Source organism: Mobula hypostoma, chromosome 15 (genome assembly GCF_963921235.1).
Source record: "Mobula hypostoma chromosome 15, sMobHyp1.1, whole genome shotgun sequence".
Lineage (NCBI taxonomy): Eukaryota > Metazoa > Chordata > Chondrichthyes > Myliobatiformes > Myliobatidae > Mobula > Mobula hypostoma.
This window is the reverse complement of record NC_086111.1, coordinates 26,714,868-26,731,813: the sequence shown is the minus strand read 5'-3', so window position 1 is coordinate 26,731,813 and position 16,946 is coordinate 26,714,868.

Here is a 16,946-nt window from a genome sequence, read left to right as displayed (position 1 = left end):
GGTTTACTATTATCACATATACTGAGGTATGGTAAAAAGTTTGTATTGCACTCTGATAGACAACAGAACCGGATTAAGCCATTCGGCCCATCAGGCCTCCTCTGCCATTTGGCCATGGCTGTTTTATTCTTCCTCTCAACTCTATTCACGTGCCTTTTCCCTGTAACTTTTGACACCATTACTAATCAAAAATCTTTGCTTTAAATATTCCCAATGACTTGACTACCACAGGCATCTGTGGCAATGAATTCCACAGATTAGTCACTCTCTGGCTAAAGAAATTGCTCCTCATCTCTGTTTTAAAATGATTCCCTTCTTCTTGGAGGTTGTGTCCTCTAGTTCTAGACTCCGCACTGTTGAAAATCCTCTCTATGCCTACTCGATCCAGACCTTTCAATATTCGGTAAGTTTCAGTGAGATCCCCCCTCTTTCTTCTAAACTCCAGTGAGTAGAGGCCCAGAGCCATCAAATGTTCTTTTTATTTCAAACCTTAAATTGCCAGAATAATTGTTATAATGGGGCCCAAAACTGCTCACAGTACTCCAAATGTGGTCTGACCAACATCTTTAAAAGCCTTAGCTTTTAATGGATGTATCTGGCAGAGGTCATACAAGGTCCTCCCCAACTTACGACCTCCAACCTGTCTACAGCCATACATACAAGTGAGTGCATGGCTAGATCAACTGGATGGATTTGCTGTCTGCTGCGAGGCTGCAGGCATCTTCTGTCAGGTTGGAAATCAGTTTGCGGTAATATCTAAATGGTGGAGTTAAACACCTTGATTTAAGAATACGTTGCCCTTGGTTGGCCTATGCTTTTATTTAAATATTTGATTCCATTTCTGACTCTGGTTATGAATATGTAGTTCTCAGGAAGAGAACCATCGTAATCTGGAGAGGAACTATATTCCGCTCTATCTTTATTAATTTCTGTCTATACTGAGATCCATTAGTTATAGACTTGCTCAAACACTTAACCTATTAATATCTCTTGGATATTGAATGCATCCATATCTGTGATGCCAAGCTGGAACAGGTTATCAGACGTAGCAATTGTAGTAGGCAGTTAGGTGGTGTTTAAATGACTTTTAGATAGGCATATGAACATGAAGAGAAAGGACAAATATGGATGATACATAGGAGAAGAGAATTTAGTATGATTTGGTATCAAGATCAGCACAACATTGAATGGTACGTCTCGGTAATGTTGCGGTTAGCGCAATGCTCTTACAGCTTGGGGTGTGGAAGTTCAGAGTTCAATTCAAGCACGTTCTGTAAGAAAATTTGTACATCCTTCCTGTGTGCATGTGGTTTCCTCCAGGTGCTCTAATTTCCTCCCACAGTCCAAAGCTGTACAGTTGGCAGGTTAATTAATCATTGTAACTTGCTCTGTGATTAGGCTAGGGTTAAAATTAGTGGGTTGCTGGGAAGCATGGCTCAGTGGGCTGGAAGGAACCTGGCAATAAATAGACATAATGATGGGCTGAATGACCTATCCAATGCTGTACTATAGAGAAGAAGAGGAAGAAGGCCTTTAACTCCGAGTGGAGTCACTGGGACGCCGTCATGGAAGTGTTTTTTTAACAAGCTTTCTTATTTTTATGAGGTCGAGTTGCTAGCTCAACGCTCAACCCAGTACAGATGGAAAGCGTGCAAGGGAGCTGGCTGGATTCAAACTCAGGAGCCTTAACTCCGAAGTCCGGCGCTGATGCCACTACGCCAGGGGTCCCCAACCTTTTTTGCACCACAGACCGGTTTATTATTGACAATATTCTTGCGGACTGGCCGACCGGAGGGGGGGGTGGGAGGGGTGGGGGCGGAGTAAGGTTGCCAACAGACAGGAGTAGCAGTCACATACGTTGTATTTACCCCGAGAAAGACGACCATGACCATGAAGCCTTGCGCGGGCACCTGTGTGCGCATGCGTGTACGTGCCAATTTTTTCTACAAATCGTTTTTGGCGATTCTGTTCGGGGGGGGGGTGTTAATCACGACCGGAATATGGGTAATAAGTCAACTATGTCACTTATAAGTGGCTAATACACTCAATTTCGTTTCTGAAAGGGTTTATCTAACAAATTTAATATTAAACACACAGCACATATTTTCCTCGCATGAATGTAGTGAAAAGTCAATTATAAGTCACTTATAAGTCCGTAGCATCATAACATCTTAAGTAACATTTGGATATTAAACACACAGCATTTATTTTCCTCGTATGAACATATAAAATCATTGCAACACACCAATATCGCTGAATCAGTGGGAGCCCTGGGCTTGTTTTCCTGCAACAAGACGGTTCCATTGAGGGGTGATGGGAGACAGCGATACTCGAAGGGGGTTCCTTATGTCCAGTCTATTCCGCAATTTAGTTTTCGTTGCATTCATTGCAGAAAACTCCGCTTCGCAGAGATATGTTGGAAATAGAAGCAACGTTTTCAGTGCTTTCATGGTTATCTCAGGATATTTAGCCTTGACTTTGATCCAGAATGCCGGCAGAGATGTTATGTCAAACATACCTTTCAACCCGCTGTCATTTGCAAACTCGAGGAGTTGTTCTTCTGCCCACGCTGACATGGATGACGCGTGCATTCAAGCTCAACAGAGGGCGTGACGGGGAATGAGGAAAGGTGCAGCTGACTCATATCGCCAAATCATATCGTTTCCTCGCGGTCCGGTAGCACTTGCTTTGCGGCCTGGTACCGGTCCGTGGCCTGGTCGTTGGGGACCGCTGCTGCCGCCAGCCAACCTATGCTGTACTATACGATTCTATATTTTATGTGCACTGTTTACAAAGCTTTCTTTTCCATCACCCAAGTCATTTATGATTCATGCAAGCTTATGCCAACTTGTGCAGGTGAACATCCAGAGATTATTGCAAACTTGCCAGAAAGTTTCATCGAGATTCTGCTCTTTAATTCCTGAAAGGATAGGACATATGGCTAAGTGTAAAACAGTGACAGCTGGAGTTTGCATTAACTTGGATGTTAAGTTCACTGATCTAATTTTACTGTCATTACAGGCACTAATTCCCCATCCCACTTCCAGTCTGACCTTTTTGTCTGCCGCTTCCTGACAACAAAACCCAAAGAAAGCTTGAGGAACATCCTTCCAGAATCAATAATAAATTCTCTAACCTTAAATAATTAGCTTGCTTTTTGCATGAAAGTCGGTCCTAACAAAACAAAGTTCAGCACTCATAAGCAAAGTCGATGTGCCCTAACTTTATTTAAAATTGACCCAACATTATTTTAATCTGAACCCTGCAGGAAGCCTTTTTATGAAATTTGCATTCCAGCTTTGAGTCCATTATATGATCATGTATCGGCAGTTCCACTATCCAGAAGCATATATGACAGATCCATGAAACTACCATACAAGAATTTGAAAACATAGGAAAATAGGAGAAGGAATAGGCCACTCAGCCTCCCAAACATGTTCCATTACTCAATAGGAGGAAGGTTTATGTGCCACAGGCCTCACATTCTCCTCTCTTCCAGCTCCTCTAAACTCTCAGTTCTCTGATTTTTTATAAATATATCTGCTTCCTCTTTAAACACCTCCAGTGATCTTGAGATCAGAGTTTCAGAGATTCAACACCTTCTCCATTAAGACGTTCCCAAAGTCTCAAGTTGAAAATGGACATTCCCTTATCTTGTAACATAAACTCAACGGCCACCTCTTGTATCTTGCAGCCAATAAAGTGGCTACTGAGTGTATCTCTGCAGTCTTCTGCTGATGTAGCCCACCCACTTCAAGCTTTGACATATTCTGTGTTCTGAGATGCTCTTCTGCACACTGCTGTTGTAACGCATGGTTACTTGAGTTACTGTTGCCTCCCTGCCAGCTTGAACCAGTCTGGCCATTCTCCTCTGACATCTCTAATTAACATAGCATTGTCACCTATGGAACTGCTGCTCATTGGACTTTTTTTTTGTCTTTCACAATATTCACTGTAAACTTTAGAGATTGTGGTGTGTGAAAGTCTCGGGAGATAAGCAGTTTCGGAGATCCTCAAACCACCCCGTCAGACACCAACAATGATTCCACTTACATCACAGTTCTTCCCCATTCTGACATTTGGTCTGAACAACTGAGCCTCTTGACCATGTATGCATGCTGTTATGCACTGAGTTGCAGCCACATGATTGGCTGATTCTATATTTTCATTAACGAGCAGGTACACAGCAGCCACTGAGTGTGGATGTGATGTTTTCTTTAAGTCACAAACTAATGCTGATTCGGAAGGTTCAGGAACAATCATTACCCTTCAACCATCAGGCTCCTAAAATGTCATGCACATCTTCATGTACCACTGAACTGATTCCATAACCTACAGGCTTACTTTCAAGGAGTCTACTACAAACCATGTTCTTGGTATTATTTCATTTATTTACACAATTCTCATATTTGTTATTGGTCAACCTTTATTTATGTATAGTTTTCATAAATTCATTTGCATTTCTTTACTTTCCTGTAAATGCATTCAAGAAAATGAATCTCAGTGTAGTATATGGTAATATTTACAATACATACTTTGATAATTGATATACTTTGACTCAAATTTTTTGAACAAATCCTTGATGGCAGTTTCAGTTGACAACAACCAGTTCTTTGCTTCCTGATGTGACCCTTAGGTTTGGCTGGCATGTGTTTGTCTTGGGGAAGACAGCCTCTGGCCCAGCCAAACTGAGAAATTTTGTTTGTGTGGATGCTGCGTGATGTGTTGCTCGGTTACAAATCCGAGCTGCAAATATCAGACAGTACACTACATGCAATTAAGCGAGTGAACTTTATAAATCTTAATTTGACTATAGGGGTAGTAAAGAAAATAAAAAGAAAAGGGGCCCATTTTAGTGAAACAGTCGAAAGTGCATGTTGGAGCTCACGATTTTGTCCAGTCATTTCCCATCAACATCCTCCGAGCATCTGCAACCTTCAGACCCTCACTCCTAGTTCACTCTGTACCGCGGTCTACCAACTCCCTCCACTCACCTCTTCTCTCTTCATCTCTCGCCGCCAAAAGACCATGAAATCTCTGCTCCCAGACCCACAAGAAAGAACAACATGCCTCTCATTGGCTAACATACATTCCAAAGGCCCCGTTATCTCTAGTCATAATCCAGACATTGCTGCTACAGAGAAACAATTACCTTAGCAATGAAACATTACAGAGAGGCCATTACATTAGCAGTGAAACTTTACAGAGCGTTAGACTTAGATTTGGAATCAGTTTCAGTATATAGAGGTATTTACAGAAACTGTAGCATTAGGTTACTTAGATTTTCCTATCTAGAACCAGTAAACAGAACACAGTTGAACCATTGTATGTATTCAGCAGCATTATACGGTATTTGACAATTTCTTACATTGTTTTTTCTATCTTCCTATCTCTCACTCCACCTTTTAGACCAGCGGTCCCCAAGCACCGGGCCGCGGACCGGTACTGGGCCGCAGAGCATGCGCTACCGGGCCGCAGAGTATGCGCTACTGGGCCGCAAAGAAACAATGTGATTTGGCGATATGAGTCAGCTGCATTTTTCCTCATTCCCTGTCATGGGTGGCACCTTTCCTCATTCCCTGTCATGGCCACTATTGAGCTTGAACGCACGCAAAGTCATTACCTGCGTGTTATCCATGTCAGCGCGGGAAGGAGATCAACTCCTTGAGCTTGCAAATGATGGCGGGCTGAAAAGCATGTTTGACATAACATCTCTGTCGGCATTCCAGATCTCAAAGTCAAGGCTCAATATCCTGAGATAGCTACGAAAGCACTGAAAACGTTGCTTCCATTTCCAACATATCTCTGCAATGAATGCAACGAAAACTAAATTGCAGAATAGACTGGACATAAGGAACCCCCTTCGAGTATCGCTGTCTCCCATCACCCCTTGATGGTACCGTCTTGTTGCAGGGAAACAAGCCCAGGGCTCCCACTGATTCAGCAATATTGGTGCATTGCGATGATTTTATATGTTCATATGGGGAAAATATGCGCTGTGTGTTTAATATTCAAACGTTACTTAAAATGTTATGATGCTATTGACTTATATAACCATATAATAATTACAGCATGGAAACAGGCCATCTCCGCTCTTCCAGTCCGTGCCGAACGCTACTCTCACCTCGTCGCACAGACCTGCACTCAGCCCATAACCCTCCATTCCTTTCCTGTCCATATACTATCCAATTTAACTTTAAATGATAATACCGAGCCTGCTTCTGCCACTTCTACTGGAAGTCTGTTCAACACTTAGTTCAAGCTCCCCTGTCCTCCCCTGATAACTGACTTATCACTATATTCATGCAAGGAAAATATGCGCTGTGTGTTTAATATTAAATTCGTTAGATTATCCCTTTTAGAAACAAAATTGAGTGTATTAGCCACTTATCACCGATATTCCGGCCGTGATTAACACCACCTCACCGAACAGAATCGCCAAAAACAATTTGTAGAAAAATAATCGGCGGTGCACGCATGCGCAAGTCACACATGTGCACTGGTGCCCGCGCAAGGCTTCATGGTCATTGTAGTCTTTCTCTGGGTAAACACAACATATTTGACTGCTACTCTTGTCCGTTGGCAACCATCTCTCCCCTCCACCCCCAGTCAGCCGGTCCGCAAGAATATCGTCAATATGAAACCGGTCTGCAGTGCGAGAAAGGTTGGGGACCCCTGTTTTAGACTCTCATTGAAACCAATTTTTTAGATCTCACTCAATAGGGAGGAGAAGATGGCGGTGCAACGCAGCGCGCGCGGCCTCTCTGGTGAATGATATCATATTTGTAAGTAGGATGCCATGCACAATTCTGATTTAATGGAGACAGATGTGAGAAGCACGGAGGAACATCTGGAGAAACTTCTGAAATGCCCTGTTCGCTGCCGCTGCTACTGTGCGATCGAGACTCTCCGGAGGGGAAGGCCCCAAATCCTCGGCTTTGCCTGTTGCTGTCGGCTGGGGATGGGGTCGAAGCGCTCAGCAAAGATGGTGCTCGGTGCTTGGTGTTGGAGGGCTGGTCGGAGGCTCGAAGTTTTCGGACGGACTCAGAATCAGACTGTGGTTGGGTGCTTCCAGGATGCTGCATTGGCAAGTTTGCGGTGCTGGAAGCTCACCGCAGGGAGAATTTCCTTCCTTCTACCATCTGCGTGAGATGTTGGGACTTTCAAGAGACTTTGAGTCTTTTTTTTTACTGTGCCCATGGTCTGTTCTTCATCAAATTACGGTATTGCTTGCACTGTTGTAAATATATGTTATAATTATGTGGTTTTTGTCAGTTTTTCAGTTTTGGTCTGTCTTGTGTTTCTGTGATATCACAGTGGAGGAACATTGTATCATTTCTTAATGCATGCATTACTAAATGACAATAAAAGAGGACTGTGTGTCCTCATAATCTAATCTAACCTCATCATTTCACTCAGCACTTACATCACTTTTGAACTCTAAATTTCAACTGGTTGCTTCTTCAGGTACTTTAAAGGAGCTCAAAATGATAGGAAATTTGATAAGAGAATGTGTTACCTACCCCGCAATGCCAATAAACATTCTTTGCAGATTTAAGATGACCAATAAAAAGGGGGAAAGATATGGTGAGAATGTTGGAACAGACTGTCAGAAAAGATTATAAAAAGCAATTAAATTAAGTTCAAGTAAATAGTAAATGGGGAACTGTGGGGAAAGAACAGGGAAGTGGGGCAGAATAAACAGCTGCTTCAATGAGATAGTACAAGAATGATAGGCTAAGTGGCCTCCTTCAGTGCTGTAAAATTCCATTGTGGCTATGTGAAACGGGTGCTGCTTTGAACAGCAATCAGCTTTTCCAGAATTTTTTTCTCCCTTCCTGGTTCATGTCACTTGTTGATAAATATGATAAAATATTAGGATCAGCAGATTGACACAAGTTTTCTGTTTTGACTGAAAGACATTGTTAGGGAGAAGATGCAATGGCCAAATAACATTTAATGAAACAGGCTTTCACTTTCCAAAGACAGCCATGATAACAATAGTCTCTATGTTTTGACAATAACTATCAGAATTTGACAAATAACCAACCAGCAACTGAATGAATATTTTATCCTGCACAATAAAAAATAATTCCGATTAATGATGATCCCGCAATTATTTAACGATAGTTTTCTGAAGTAAGGAGAAAAAGCTCTTCCCTCAGGCCACAATTTTCCAATCAGCTAAATTAGAACTCAAATAGGCAAATTAGCATGGATTGCCAACTCTGGGAGATTTCCTGAAGTTATGAAGTTATGATGGCCCGTGTTCATTCCCCACCTGTCTTGACTGCACTGCACTTACTACTTGCCCAAGATATCTACTTCAGCATCACATGACCCTGCCGCAGGAATGTCAGAAGACTCCATGACACCTGACTGGATAATTCTTGCCTCTTACCCACACAACCTTGGTCACTGTCCCCATATGGATCTGAGAGAAGTATTTCTATTGGTAAAAGGTCATTGATAAACAAGAAGTGATTCTGACTGGAAGAAGAGTCAGGAACCAGGCTGGGAATAGATTGAACATAAAAAGACATGAAACTGAAGCAGGAGTAAGTCTATTCTACCTCTTCCACAATTCATTAGATCATGCCTACTCCATTATCTCAGAACTCCATTCCTTTACTAAACCCGTATCCTTTAATACCTAAATAATCATTTAATCTCTGGCGTTGAATACAGAATCGTAGAACCATGCAGCATGGAAACAAGTCTGTCAGCCCAATGAGCCCATACCAAACAAGATGGTCATCTATCTGAGAACCATTTGCCCATATCCATCGAAATTTTCCCAGCCATGTACCTCTCCAAGTGCCTTTAAGCCTTATTAATATACATGTCTCAAACTATTTTCTTCAACAGCTCATTACATATACAGTCTACTCTCAGTGTGAAAAGACATTTCTTCTCAGGTTCATACTAAATCTCTCCTCTCTCATCGTAGTCCTATGCCCTTTAGTTCCTGATTCCCCAATCCTATGAAAAAGCAATGTCTGCATTCACTCTATTTAAGCCTGTCATGATTTTCTGCACCTACATAATATCACCCCTCATTCCCCTGTGCTCCAAAGGCTGAACTCGCAGCCTGCTTATCATCTCTCTGCAACTCAACTCTTCATTTCTTGGCAATATCCTGAAGATCCTTTCTGAATTCTTTCCTATGGCAAGGTGACCAAAACAGAACACAGTATCCAAATGTGGCCTCATTGATATCTTGTACAATTGCACCAAAATATCCCAGTTCTCTGCTCAATGCCCTGACTGATGAAAGCCAGCGTGCCTAAAGCCTTCTTCACTACCCTGTCCACGTGACCTCGAAATGTTCCTAACAGGTTTATCAAACATGATTTCACTTTTTATAAATCCATGATGATTATGTTCAATCCTATTACCATTTCCATGTACTGTATTACCATTTTATTAATGTAAGAATCTAGCATTTTTTTTGCTATTGATGTCAAACTAATTGGTCAGTCATTCCCTAATTTCTCTGCTATTCTTTCTTAAATAGTGGTATTTTTCCCTTTTTGACTGTGGGAAGCCTATGGAATTTTGGAGATGTCATGGATCCATTACCTTTATCAGGCCATCATTCACTATAAGGAGATGATGGGAAAAAGTAGAGCAAGAGATGACAAGGGATAGGTGAATGCTGATAGGCAGAGGAAGGAAGAGTCTGGTTAAAACCAGAAGATGATTGATAAAAGTAACATATAGACAAGCAAAGATGGAGCTCATGCAGTAATCAGATCGGAGCCCAATAAAACTTATGAAACAAGGTCCTTACATAAGAAAGTTAACACTCTTTTTGAGGATGTTGGTCTAATTGACATATGGAGGGACCTTTTCCCCGACAGAAGGGATTACACTCATTATTCTGCCCCCCATTCCGTATATACAAGAATAGACTATTTCATAACATTTGGAAAAGATAAAGACAAAATAATCACCTGTGGAATTGGGACAATAGATGTAAGTGACCATGCACCTATATATTTATCTGTTGATTTTGACCTACAACCAAAGAGTACTATTTGGAAACTAAATTCAAGTCTATTCAATGATCTCTATTTTAAGGAACAAATTAAAAAAGAGATTGGTCTTTACTTAAAATTCAATGATAATGGAGAGGTTTCACCTCCCATTCTATGGGATACTCTGAAGGCTGTCTTAAGAGGGAAAATTATAGCGATATCTTCATATAAGAAAAAAATAAGGAATAAAACATTAGAGGAATTACAAAATAAGCTGAAGGAACTAGAAAAAAAACACAAATTGAGTTTGGCACAAGATACACTAGAGGGAACTTTAAAAATTAAGAATAAAATTAATAGTTTGGCTGCACAAGAAATTAGAAAAAATTTAATGTTTCTGAAACAGAGACACTATGAAAGTGGATCTAAATCTATGAAAATACTGGCATTAAAACTGAGAAAAAAAGATAGTAGAAAATACAATTCATGGAATTAGGGATCCAAGAACAAAGCGATAAAAAAATATGCTCAGTGAAATTCAAGAAGCTTTTGAAATGTTTTACAAAACTCTATATTCCAAAGTTCCAGGGGGAAGCAGAACCCAAATTGACACCTTCCCGAATTCTTTAGAGTTACCCACTTTAAGCAAAGAACAAAATAGAACGATGACTGCTGACATAACTGAAGCTGAACTAAAAACTGCAATTAGTAGGCTTAAATTAAGCAAGTCACCAGGATCAGATGTATATATGGCAGAATGGTATAAAGAGTTTAGAAGTGAGTTAATCCCTGTTTTACTCCCCACACTGAACTGGGCCCTAAGAAAGGCGCAAATGCCACCCAGCTGGAAGGAGGCGATAATCTCAGCTACACCGAAAGAAGGCAGGGATAAAATGGAACGTGGGTCATTTACACCAATATTTGTTCTTAAAGTGGATTATAGAATGCTCACCTCCGTCATGGCCAAACGATTAGAAGAGTTTCTACCCACACTGATACGTAATGATCAGACAGGTTTTATACAACAACACCAAACACAAGACAATATACGAAGGACACTTCACAATATGGATCATATAAAAAAAATGAAATTGAAGCAATAGTGATAAGCATGGATGCTGAAAAGGCATTTGATTCAGTTAATTGGAATCTTCTTTGCAGAGTTTTACACAGATTTGGTCTACACGACACAATTATTAAAACTATACAGGCACTATACGACAATCCTACTGCCAAGATTAAAATCAATGAATATTTATCTTATAGTTTTACCCTAGAAAGGGGAATGAGACAGGGTGTGCATGGTCACCGCTACTCTTCACATTATATCTGGAACCATTAGCTCAATACATCAGACAAAATGAAAATATCAGGGGAATTACTATTAAAGGGACAGAGCATAAATTGGCCTGTTACGCAGATGACATGTTGATCTATCTAGGTAACCAACATACTCTTTACCTAAATTGATGCAATCCTTTGAACACTATGGCCAATTATCAGGATACAAGATCAACATAGATAAAAACCCAACTACTTTCATGTAACTATAGCCCACTAAGAGAAATTGAAAGTAGATATCCTTGGGCATGGCAGAGTCTGTCAAATACTTGGGCATCATTATGCCAAAAGGTATCACAAAATTATCAGAATGCAATTATCAGCCTATATATAAAAAAATTAAGGAAGATATAACAAGATGGAACCTAATTGCTTTTCTTTGACCGGTTCAAGAATTGAATCTATTAAAATGAATATATTGCCCAGACTACTATGCCTCTTTCAGACCCTACCATTAGAGATTAACCAAAATCAATTCAATGAATGGAACAAGATGCTATCAAGATATATATGGCAAAGTAAAAAGCCTAGGGTTCATCTCAAAACTTTGCAATTAGCCAAGGAAAAGGGGGGATGGGGCCTACCTTCTGTTAGCGATTATTATTTTGCAGCACAGTTGACAGCCATGATATGCTGGTACAACCCATCATATGACGCTCAATGGAAAAACATTGAGGAGAGGATACTTTCCATCCCCATAAGGAAATTTTGGCTGATAACAACCTACAAAGTTACATAAATAATATTGATAACCCGTGGGTGAAATGGACTCTTAAAATATGGAAAAATATTATAAAAGAATATAAACTAGAGAGAGACATTGCAATTCTTAAATGGTGTGCATATGACTCGGATTTTACGCCGGGTAAACTGGATGCTAGATTTAAGGACTGGACAGCTAAAGGAATAACAGCTATTTGCAATATAATGAAAGAAGGAACACTGTTCAGTTTTGAAATGCTCAAAGAGATACACTTATTAGAAAAACAAGACTTTTACTGGTATTTACAGATGCAACAGTATGTTAATAGGATGGTTAAAATGTAATCAAGGCAAGTACCTGACTGATAGAGCTATTTAGAAAAGCATATAATTCAGACAACGGTAGTAGAATAATTTCAAGCGTGTATAAGGGTTTGTCAGATCTTAAAACACATTCATCTACATACATTAAAACAAAATGGGAGAAGGAAGGAGGGATAATAATATCTGAGGAAGACTGGACAATAATATGGAGGTATCAATGGAAGTGTACCAGTTCACAGAAATGGAGGGAGTTCAGGTGGAAAACTTGATAAGATATTTTATTACACCCTCTTAGAAATACCATTATGATAGTAACCCCCCTGTTTGCTGGAGAAATTCTGGAAATCAAAATGCAAACCATTATCATATTTTCTGTGAATGCCCCGTTATCGAAGAGTGGGATACATAATGCCCTACAAGACATCTTTCAATTTGAAATACCCTTGGAGAGTAAGACCATATATTTTGGGTATATACCTCAAGAATGATTGAAAAGAGATCAATATTTAATGAATGTACTGCTGGTGGCTGGTAAAAAGACCTTTACCAGGAAATGTTTATCACAGGAGAGCCCAACTTTAAATGTATGGTTGGAAATTACAATGGACATTTACAAAATGGAGAAGATGATAGCATCTGTTAATCATAAGTTGGAACAATATTATTCATACTGGAAAAAATGGTTTAACTACATAACACCTCATAGGCCTGATTTTATTCTCACAAGTCAATGAATATGTTGTAAAAAAAAGATAATTCCCTACTCTGTACATAGTTTTCTTCTTTCGATTGTTCGTTCTTTCCTCTCCTTTCTATAAGTGTATATCTCAGATAAATATTATGTGGAGATTTGTGACAAATATGATTATATGATATATATGTACAGTATCTGAAATACATCTTATGGAAATGTTTGCTTAATGATGAAATTCAATAAAAAATAAATTACAAAAGAAAGAGATTAGAGCCTAATTTACCAATGGAAGGATCTCACCTTAAAATATCAACTGTTTATTCCCCTTCGTAGATGCTGCCTGACCTGACCTGTTGTGTTCATCCCGCATTTTGTGTGTGTTCCACTGGATTTCCAGCATCTGTAGATCTCTTGTGCTTTTATTTTACCAGTGGTATTCTAGAAAGGAGTGTGGGTATAAATACTGCTCAGTTCAACAGATGTGCACAAAACCTTAATCATGCATAAAAAACAGCAAACAGAAAGTAAAAAAACACAATAGCCTGGAGCTGTTACTAATCATTCCACTATCCTTTACTAACTGGCCATCATCTGCACCTGAAATTGTACAGAGGTTCATAACTCCAACCAAAGTCTGCCCATTCATTTCAAAGAACACCTAAGACATCCTGAGACTGATGCATTTCATGTTATTTTTGATCGAGGATTAAGGATTTTGTAATGGTTTGAGTTTTTTTCTGAAATTTTAAGTACATTTTCAATGCTTCTTAAAACAGAGCCATTCACATGTGTCTAATCTGTTTGATGGAGGTGAGAGGCTGGAGCATGGCATAAGCAGTTCTCAAAGAATTTGTGTGATATATACGATTGAATGATCTTTGCAGGAAGCATCACTGATCAGATCACTTCCATGATGATGACCTTATCAAAGTAAGAATATGTTCAGTGACTTGTTGTGAAACTAATGTAGTGGCAAACACATTTTGAGGAAATTTGAAGCCATTAAATTCGAATAAAACAGAGGATGATAGGAAGCCAACATTCCAAATGAGATGCTGAACCCTGCCCAACCCCTTTCCTTTGAAGTAATTATCGTAACACATACATTTCAGAATTACAAGCTGAAAGAAAGGAAAGGAAACACGAAATTCTTTAAGGATGTCTTCAATGTTTCAGCGTATCAGAAAAGAAAACCACTTTTTGCAAGAGGAATTTATTTATTTATTATTTTGTCTTTTTTTCCACATTGATTGTTTGTCAATCTTTGTGTGTAATTTTTCAATGGTTATATTGTATTTCTAATTTCTACTGTGCATGTCTGCAAAAAAGTAACTCAAGGTTGTATTTGAAAATATATACTGTACATATTTTTAACTTTGAGGAAGCATGCAACATTATCAAAAGGACATTCATTCTTAAGCAGTTCATTCTTTTGTGTCAATGGCCACATCTATTTTGTAAAATCCAGATATAAAGTTCTTGTTTACGTATAGGAATACTGGTGAGGCATTGTATAATAAACCTGGTGCAATATTTTGGACTCACTATTATCACAAATCAAATCAGTAATATCACATAATCGTTTGCAAAAAGGAGCTGATCGATTAACAGCATTGTTTGGTGTCAATCAACCAAATGCCACATGAACAAAGCTATTTGAGCAGGGTTTATTCTGATTTACAATAAATCGTGCCATTTTGCAATTTGTCAAAGACATTTTATTATTTGTATTATTTTGAGGAGGGAGCAGAATTGAATGCATCCATGTTTGCTGATGGCACAGAATTAAGTGGGAGAGCAATCTGATTAGGATATCTGGACTCTTTTATGGCATTTAGATCGTGGGTGAATGCCTGCAAATGGAGCTTAATCTGGGTAGATATGAGGTCATGAGCTTTGGTAAGAGAAATCAAAGGCAGACTATTATCGAAATGGAGAGATACTGCAAGTGAGTTAGATACTGAAGGTTAGGGTCCCCCTCTATGAATGTGTTAGCAGCAAATCATTAAGAAAGCTAATAGCATATTGGCCTTGATTGCTTAGAGTGTTGAGTTAAAGTTAAAACTGTAGTATTACAATTGTAGAAGATATTGGTGAAGCTTCGCCTGGAGCAATGGATAGTTTTAGACCCAGATTTAAGAAAGGATATACAAATATTGGAGATAGATTCACTTGGGTAATCTCTTGGTTAAATGGTTGTCCAGGGTATATAGAGGAATGAGATCTTAGTGAAAGAAATATGAAGGAGAAACATGAGATCCTCCAACATTTTGTGTGTGTTGCTATGTAAAACCATATAGTTTTATAAAGTGTACATCTGCAAGAATGACTGTGCAAGAAAGGACTAGTGAGGGAGGCCACCGAGAGACTTATGACAACTCTGGAAGAGTTATAGTCTTCGGTAGCTGAGATGGGAGAGACTGCACATACAACAACTGTTGCCCAGGTACTTCAGCAGTTGCAGCTTTATGGGAAAGTGGCAAAAAGAAAACCACTGTTGAAAAAACTCACGTGAAATCTCGGCTAGGGTTTGCCAGAAGGTATGTGGGTGATTCTTAAATCAGCTGCAGGAAGGTTCTGTGGTCTGATGAAACCAAGATTGAGCTTTCTGTCCATCAGACTAAACACTATATTTGGCAAATACTGCACCTCATCAAAGCACACCAACCCTACTGTGAAGCATGGTGGTGGTCGCACCACACCGTGGGGGTGTTTCACTGCAGCAGGCTCTAGAAGGCTTCTGAAGGTAGAGGATAAAATTAATGCAGCAAAATACAGGGAAATCCTAGAGGAAAACCTGATTCAGTCTGCAAAAGAACTGTGACTTGGGAGAAGATTTGTTTTCCAGCAAAACAGTGCCCCCAAGCATAAAGTCAAAGCTATACAGGACTGGCTTAAAAACAACAAAGTTAATGTCCTGGAGTGGCCAAATTAGAGTCTACACCTCAATCCAATTGAGAATTTGTGGCTGGACTTGAAAAGGGCTGTTCACTCATGATCCCCGTGTAATCTGACAGAGATTGAGCAGTTTTGTAAAGAAGAATTGGGGAAAATTGCAGAGCCCTATATAGCTGATGGAGACCTATCCACACAGACTCAAGGCTGTAGTTGCTGCCAAAGGTGCATCTACTAAATACTGACTTGAAGGGGGTAAATACTTATGTAATCAATTATTTTATGATTTATGTTTGAAATTAATTTAGATCATTTTTTTAGAGATCTGTTTACATTTTGACGTGAAAGAGCATTTTTCTGTTGATCGTGTCAAAAAAATCCAAATTAAATCCACTGTGATTCAATGTTTTAAAACAATAAAACTTGAAATGTTTCCAAGTGAGTTGAATACGTTTTATAGGTGCTGTAAAATGCCAAGTCTTATACAATGAGAGAATGGGTGGACCAAATCTATAAAGTGAATGTACCCCTACTCCTCCTGGAAGAGAGTTTAAAGTTTAAAGTTCAAAGTAAATTTTCCATCAAAGTATGGATATGTTACCAATAGTTTTGTGTGAATGAATAAATACACTTCTTGTTGACCGAAAAATGGCATAATACTTGTGTAGCACTGGTCTTCTCACGTGTGACTAATCCCCGCACTCTTGAGAAAATCAAATTATGTAGTACTACACTAGGTGCTGGTAAACCATCAGAAGATTCTAGATATCGGAAGGAGGTGGTGAATAGAAACCATACACTTCTGGAAATAAGGTTTTGTTTATAAGAAAAAAACAATATGTACAAAATATTTACATGAGCAAGAACAATTTAAAATTCCAACATTCTGTTTAGGTTCCAAATCTTAGATATCAAACCAAACCAAATTCATTTTTAATTAGAATCAGTGAGATTCCTTTATTACTCTAATCTCTCTAATTAGATCTCGTGTTATTCCTATTTAAAAGTTT